This window comes from Lotus japonicus, chromosome 6 (genome assembly GCF_012489685.1).
Source record: "Lotus japonicus ecotype B-129 chromosome 6, LjGifu_v1.2".
NCBI lineage: Eukaryota > Viridiplantae > Streptophyta > Magnoliopsida > Fabales > Fabaceae > Lotus > Lotus japonicus.
The window spans coordinates 28,110,188-28,117,803 of NC_080046.1; the positions used below are offsets into that span (position 1 = coordinate 28,110,188).

The 7,616-nt window shown below is 43.3% G+C and overlaps 1 non-coding gene across 1 annotated transcript; it reads left to right on the forward strand.

Annotated features, from left to right (window-relative positions):
* Positions 1-1,691: 1,691 nt before the first annotated feature.
* LOC130727051 (small nucleolar RNA R71) lies at positions 1,692-1,798 on the forward strand. Its single transcript, XR_009015093.1, has one exon. It is a non-coding gene; the product is annotated as a small nucleolar RNA R71 (small nucleolar RNA).
* Positions 1,799-7,616: the final 5,818 nt, after the last annotated feature.

The window sequence follows — 7,616 nt, forward strand, 5'->3', positions numbered from 1 at the left end:
TAAAGGAGAAAATAATTGCGAAAGACAGGGAAAAGTCGACTTTTGTTGTGGGTTTTGGAATTGGGGAAAGCCACTAAGGTGAGCTATGGTGATGATTGAAAGTCACCGAGTACTTTAGTACTCTTATTGTTGGGGTTGTGTTGTATTGACCGACACTAACCCTGGGTTTTGACGTTGGGTTTTGTTATTCGAGTTGTGTTGTATAGACCGACACTAACTCTGGGTTTTGGGTGTTGGGGTTGTGTTGTATTGACCGACACTAACTCCGAGTCGTGTTGTATTGACCGACACTGACTCTGGCTTTGATTTTGGGTTTTGTTATTGGAGTTGTGTTGTATTGACCGACACTAACTCCGAGTTGTGTTGTATTGACTGACACTAACTCTTGGGCTTTTGATATTGGGTTTTGGGCTAAACACTTATGTGGTGAGGACGATTCGATGTTTGGCTAACCATATTGCATCAATCGGGTGAATAACGGGAATGGTTTACCTGTGCATCTTTTGGTGAATAACGGGAATGGTTCACCAATGCATTAATGATGAATAACGGGAATGGTTCATCATACGGTGAATAACGGGAATGGTTCACCAAGGATGAATAACGGGAATGGTTCATCCATAGTGAAGAACGGGAATGCTTCACTAGTGGCGAACGGGAACGCGTCACAATCCGGATCACATTCATTGCATTTCACGCATACATTCATTCTGACTGGAATTGTGTGCTGATTGATTTATTGAAGCATTGTTAGAGCCAATAACATGCTAGGATTGTTTATATATATATCAACATATATATCTATACCCCATATCACATGTTGAGTGTATATCTACTTATTTCCGTGAGTTGACCCTAGCGCCTTGGCTTTGGTTTCATGTTTGTTTTTGGGCGGTCGGCCTGCTGCCAAACGTCGACGGTGGATTGGGTTTCGGTGGTCTCTCCCTCAGGGGGGATCAGGTTTGAGCTGGTTGACTGACATGCCCCACCGCTTGGGTGATCTATCTTGTGGGTCATCGAGCGACGTACCGGGGAAGGGTCATGGAGGACCGGACTGACGAGCGTGGACGTCTGACGAAAGGAGTTCTACGACGCATGGAGCTGAGCTTCAACTTGCCGACTTCAGTTCGCTGTGGACTTGGTACTGGAAGGGTAGGTTTAGGTAGGCGTCATGGGTTGTGTAGAGCTCTGATTCGTTTTGCTTTTGGGACAGGGTAGGTTCCCGACTCATGACTTTTGTGTGGTTCTCTTACTAAGGGATCACAGTGAGTCAGTCGGACCGTAGGGGTCTTTGCTTAGGCCATTTTGAGGCCGATTTGCTCCTAGTGAATTGTACTTATAACTTTCTCACTCACACTTCTGGATCTGTATATATTTGCCTACGGGCACACTACTTTGGAGTCACTGCGAGTGCGCGTGACGTGGAAGTGCAGCTGAGGCTGTACATGTTTATATTTGATGTATATTGGTTAGTTTAGTGGTTGGGCTATGTCTTTAATTTCTATCGCTTTATTTAAATGGACTCAAACGAAAAAAAAATTACCTGTTTTCCACGTAGAGTTATTTTTTGGTTACTAAAGTGGCACCCGGAAATCGGGGTGTTACACTCTCCACTTGAAGCCGCATCCAAACCAAACCTCGAAGAATATTGGAGATCATCATAGAACTTTGCCACTTGTTCAGCTTGAGTAAGGTTATGTTGAGGACACTTCCTCAAGAGCTTCTTGAACCTCTCCCAAGCTTCATAGAGATTCTCATCGGTGGATTGAGTAAAAGTCATGATGTCATTCTTGAGCTTTCTCAAAAGGGCTCTTGGAACAAACCTTGCGATGAACTTCTCAGCCAAGTCTTCCCAAGATGTAATCCTACCTTGGGGCTGTGAGTTCAACCACTCCTCAGCAGTATCCCTCAATGGAAAGGGGAATAAACTCAAGCGGATGGTGTCCGCTGAAACATTCTGAACTCTGTAGGTGTTGCAATTGCGGATAAACCGCTCCATGTGTGCATGAGGATCTTCAAGAGCACCTCCACCATACTGATTTTGGCTCACCAAATTAATGAATGTCGGCCTCAGCTCGAAATTTCCCGTGCCATCGGGGGAAACTATGCTGCCCGGATAATCGTAACTCATGGCAGCCGAGGTGAGGTCTCTAAGAGAACGATTGGCGTTCTCCAATTCTTGCTCTTGAAGTCTTTGAGCAAGAGCCTCATTCACTCTTTCTTCAATGTGGGCTTGCATCTCCTCCTCCGTCATATGGGCAGCCATGGCGGCTATCTCAGCAGCTCTTTGTTGAGCTCGTCGACGATGGAGGGTGCGTTCTGGCTCCGGATCAAACAGCAGTGGATCCGAACCAAGTCTACTGTGCATAAACTGAAATCACAAAAACAGAGAAAAGGTTAGTAACACCTATTCAATGCAATGCTTAGTAAAACAAACAAACAAACTTTTTAACTTAAACCGAAAACCACAAACAATCCCCGGCAACGGCGCCAAAAACTTGTTGGTCAATTCGCAAGTGTACGAATACCTCCGGGTTTTAAAATATCGAACCACAGGGATTGTGAGTGAGAATTGTTCATTTAAGCCTAAAGTTTGCAAGTTCTTAAAGCAGTAAATTTCAAAGATTGGTGTTGGTTGTTTGTGACAAAAGATTTGCAAAAGAGCAATGTTGGTAAAGTTTGAAATAACAATTGATGGAAAATTGCCTTGGGTTGTTGATCATCTAATCCATTTTAGTCCACCTATCCTATGCATGTGAAACCTTGATTTAACTCTTGTTGTTATAGCCTATGTACTTACTAGTTGATTCCTCATAAAAGTAATTCTCTCAAATTGAAAGTTAAGCTCAATTCCTTGTGTACTTAAACATTCATAAGAGGTATGATAACATGTATATTCAGGCCAACAAAACCCTACCCTCACTCTATGCCTAGAAGCAAGTATAGAAGGATCTATTCCAATTCATGTCCCTAAATCATAACAAATTTCCATTTGATTATAATCTAGCCTATAGCAAAGGTGCACCAAAGCTAAACATGCAATAAGGAATTGAAATACAAGATTAAATCAAGACTCATGCATAGAGATAGGATTTAGCAAACTAAAATTTCATAGATTCTCTTAACCCAAAGCAAAAGAGAAACTAGCCACATATGGCTAGTGAATTCATAAAGAAAATGTAAAGAAAACCTGAGAAAAAATACAAGTTGGAAGCCTCCCTTGGCCCCAAAGTTCCCCTCAGCTCTCAAACTTGAACAAAAATGAGTGAAATGTCCAAATGTATCAAAGAAATTGGCCTAAGCCTTATTTATAGGCAAAATAAACGAGGTTGGGCGCTCAGGCGCCAATTCAGAGCGCCTGAGCGCCAATTGCATGTTGAAAAACATGCCTCTGGACCTAATTGGCGCCTAGGCGCCCATTCCCAGCGCCTAGGCGCTTAAGCTCGCCTGAAAAGGACTTTTTGGCTTCTGAAACTCCTCTTTTCAATCCTCTTTAAGTTCTCCATCAATTCCATGCTTCTTGGCCTTCTTTCTCCTTCAGTTTCTGCTCTCCAAACCTAACCAACAAGTCAAGGAAGACTCTAGAAGCTCTAAGAGCTCATTAGCACAAGAGGTCCTTCTTAAAACAAAAGAAAATCATGCAAGTCCTAAACTTAACTTAAAATGCAAGAAAACTCCCTATAAATCTACAAAATTACCAAAACAAAACAAAGACTCAAGAAAAGATAAAAATGCATGAGAATGCATGAAACACTACATGAGACTCAACAAAAAGACTCAAAACAAACAAAGAAATGACCCTAAAAACACTACTAAAATAGGGTCATCACCTTTCTACAAGACCAAGAGCTCTCGCGACGTTCCGTTGTCGTCAGATGCGTCACTGAGTGATGAAGATAAAATCATTCTTGGCTTTTTCGTTGGGCTCCCCATCCTCGAGTGCTCACAGTTGCTTGAAGCCACCCGCAAAAACACCCTGCACTCATTCCTAGGAGGAATGAACTTTACTGAAGCTGCACTGAAGCACGCCCTTGCTGCTAAAGCATTTGAGTTCCCTCCTATTTTTAACACTAACAAGATCAAGAGGAAACACGCTACCGCAGATGCTGATGTCGAGACCGCCGTTTCCCCTTCAAAGAAGCGGACCAGAGGATCTATCTCGGTTGATCCTACACTTGGATCTTCGACCGATGTTGTTCCTTCCGAAACTGTTGGGACAGCCCCAATTGTCGCTGCTTTTGGGTCTGGTGAGTTAGTACCAGACACCGCCCTTCCGCTGGAGATTGACGAGCTGGCACCGAGGCCTACCGATGACGTTGCTCAACCTTCCCCCACACGAAAATCCCCATAATCCAAAGGGTGCAACCCTGGCACAGATGGAAGGTCTAGGGTCGTGATTCCTTCACCGCAAAAGTTGAAAAAGAAAAAGAAGAAAGTCAAGAGAGCCAAGGCCGGTGAAACATCTGCTCCCCGCCAAGACCTGGTGGGCGGGGATGAACCAAACCCCAAGGGCGAGGCGGGATCCTCGCCCTTCCCTGAGGAAATCATCGATGGTCAACATGCTCCTGAAGGCGCTTCCTCCGATGTTCCCCAAACAATCATTTCTCCTGACTATTCATGCCATCAAACTGAGATAAGCTCACGCAGAGCCTTCCCCGTCCACACAACGGGTCATAGTGGTGAGGATCAAACTCCCGTCGTCTCACTTTCTTCTCGCCATTCTTCCCCAAGCCATCTGATTACTGATGGACAAAAGAGTTCTGCTTCAGACCAGCAACCTTCCCCTGTCGAATTTATGCTGACTGACCATTTCCTTGGCAGCATGAGAGGAACCGAGAATCCTGACCTTGAAGGTGTGGCGCAATAAGCCATCTCGAACCTTTTGCGCGCGAGGTGTCTCTTCGCCAAGTTATCCCAGGATTCAGCTACAGACGCTGAAGTTTAAGAGCTCCTCCAGAAGGCTGAGAGTTATCGTCTCGCCACACTTGAGGCGTACGGAGAGTGTGACAGGTTGCTGACTCAGGTGGTGGCCCAAACAAAAAAACTGACCAATTTGGGAATCGAGATGAACGGTCGCGAGACCGACTTATCCACCTGTGAAGAGAGAATGGAGGACTTAAAGGACGAGCAGGATGATTTGCAGAAGGAGTTGGAGGCGAAGAACAAGGCAATCGCCGCGAGTAGGGCCGCCTATATTGTTGAGGACAGGAAAATCGCATTACTGCGTAGCAAGTTGGGGTCAACGAACGAGTCTCTCGCCGAGGTGAGGTCTCAACTAGAAATAAAGGCCAGAGCTGTTGTGGATGCGGAAACTGAAGGTATGAAAAACGGTAGAAAGGGGGGGGGTTTGAATAACGTTTTCAAGATAAAGCTTCCACCTTAAAGATTTTGACAAATCTTTCGAGAACTTAAGTGCTAAAGATAAGAGATAGAAAAGCACACAAGGATTTTATCCTGGTTCACTTGATAAATCACTCAAGCTACTCCAGTCCACCCGTTAAGGTGATTTCTTCCTTCTTAGAATGAAGGCAATCCACTAATCAGGTAAGAGTTACAACTGCACTTGAAACCTACAAGTGACTAACAATTACACTGACTTAGCTCACACTAAGATTCACTCTCTTACTCTTCTCTAGGATCCGATCAACCTTGATCTCCTAAAGGAACTAAACAAACTGTTTCACAAAGAATTGTTTACAAGAGATTTGCTTCTAAAAAGCTAATAGTAAACTCAATGAATTTCAGATGAAAGAAAGCTTAGAAGAATTTGAATTTGTCTTGCGCGTATGTGAATGCTTCTTTTTGCTTCTTTCAGTCTTCAGCCTCTTTATATACTCCAAGGATTAGGGTTGAGCGTTGCATGGGAAATGCTACCGTTGGAGGGCAGTTCTGGAAAATCCAGCTTCTGCTGTGTCTGAGACTGTTAGGTAGGTCGTCAGGAAGGTACAGTTGCTTTTGTACTTGGATAGCGACTTGACCTTTAAACCTAGGAGACTTCTGATCAGGAGAAAGCTTCATGTTGGAACTTGTGAAGCCGGTTGATCAGAGTCAGAGGGAAAGCCCAGATCCTCTGACCATTGTTTCTTCTGATTCTGAGCTCAGAGGGAAGTACATGGTCTTCAGAGTGTCTTGCTTCTGGACATCAGAATTTCACTAATCAGCTTCTGGATCTTCAGAGTCTTCTACACCATCAGAATATCTGAGCCTTCAGTGTATCTTGGTTATCAGACTTTCTGGATCTTCAGAACTTCTAGTGACTGAGTCCACATCAGAGTTTGTATAACTTCAGAACTTCTGAAGCTTTTCCACTGTTCATATTGAACATGGTGAATGCGAAAGCGTTGCTTGGGTCGCTCTTTATACACAGTGCTTCTGATTTGTGTGAGATTGAGTTGAGGTCAGAGCCTGTAAATAGCACACTCAGAAAAACACGTTAGAGTACCACAATTGTTCATATCAAAAGGTTAACTTGTAATCATCAAAACATAGAGTTGTACTACTAGATCAACACTTGATCTTACAATCTCCCCCTTTTTGATGATGACAAAACTAAGATTTTTGATGAACAATTCTTAAACATTAAACTGAATTCACTCAGAGTTTAGAGATATAGTTTATCTTGCTGATGTGAATAGTTTATCTTGCTCATTCTGAATTCAAGTCACTGCTTGATTCTGAGCTTAGCTCCCCCTGAATCTAATACTTGATGAAAATATTAGTAAAGTCTAGATTCTGAGCTAAATGATATAAGAGTTCAGAGTGAAAAACTTATGACATAGATGAAAATAGAGTAATCAGAGCGCATAAGTAATCAGAGTCACGGACAAGGTATCAGAGTCTTGGGTATCAGAGTCAAATTAGAATCACTTCAGAAGAAGTGAAATGTATTCCTTGTATTTGCCCAGTGACACATCTATGGTCATAAAGGTGGAACTCTTAAATTCTCCAAAAGAAAAATAAATCACACTAACACATCTTACACATCAAAAACTGGGTTTACTCCCCCTTTTTGTCATAAGCAAAAAGCTTGGGGTGTGAAAAACTTAGCTTGAAGTACAAGGTACTCCCCCTTAGAGAAGGTCTAAGTTTAAAGAAAATGAAAACGATGCATGAATCAGAGTTAGGCGAAATAAATAGAAGAGTTAATGCAAGATACGAACGTTTACCACCGGCCAAGGGAGTAAAGAGGAGGGTCAGTTACCAAGAACTTAACCTCGAGAAACTGTAGGAGCATTAACTTTCAGAGAGAAAGTGAAGCCTATATAAAGCGTTGGAGAGAGAGGTAAGCTTCACAACTCGAGCAATTTTCAGTAAAAAAAATGGCATCATACATCGTAGCACTAGAAGAGCTGAGAAAGAAGGCCTTTGAGGAGGACTTGTTCCTTAACATTAGGCATCCAGAGGGTACAAAGACCATCTCAGAGCTAACACGGACACTGCTGGAGGAGGACCTGCGTCCAGAGTTGAAGAGAGACTTGAGGGAATTTCTTGCCTTCGTGGAGGAGGTGCAAGAACTCAGCCAGCTTGAACTAAAGCTGCTGGAAGAAAAAGAGATTTTGGAAAAGAAGCTCAAGACTGCATAAGAGATTCTGGAGAGGGATGAGCTAAAAGACAGG